Below are 244 nucleotides of genomic sequence, written 5' to 3'. Positions count from 1 at the left end.
TACTTATCTATATTTTTGTTTCCAGTTATAGTTTCTACTTTGTTATTTTTCTGAATAGTGCAAAATATATTTTTTCGGAATACGTTGTTTTGTTGATTCGACTCAATTCAATGATTCAGTTGTTGGCTCGACCACGCTATACCTTTTTCTCTTTCTTTCCTGTGATGGCAGTTGATATATTCTTATATACTACGTTTGTTTACGAGTTTGCACGGTCTTTACTTGAATATATATTTGAATTAGG

At 30.7% G+C, this 244-nt stretch overlaps 1 protein-coding gene across 2 annotated transcripts in view; it reads left to right on the top strand.

Moving 5' to 3' along the window:
* The window catches only part of LOC119592057 (phosphatidylcholine:ceramide cholinephosphotransferase 1-like), a 42,265-nt gene that overhangs the window by 37,310 nt on the left and 4,711 nt on the right, over positions 1-244 (top strand). The gene's annotated exons all lie outside the window — the stretch shown is intronic.

This window comes from Penaeus monodon, chromosome 29 (assembly GCF_015228065.2).
Source record: "Penaeus monodon isolate SGIC_2016 chromosome 29, NSTDA_Pmon_1, whole genome shotgun sequence".
Classification (NCBI taxonomy): domain Eukaryota; kingdom Metazoa; phylum Arthropoda; class Malacostraca; order Decapoda; family Penaeidae; genus Penaeus; species Penaeus monodon.
The sequence above is the reverse complement of the archived record's forward strand: the minus strand, read 5'-3'. Positions and strand labels throughout refer to the sequence as shown.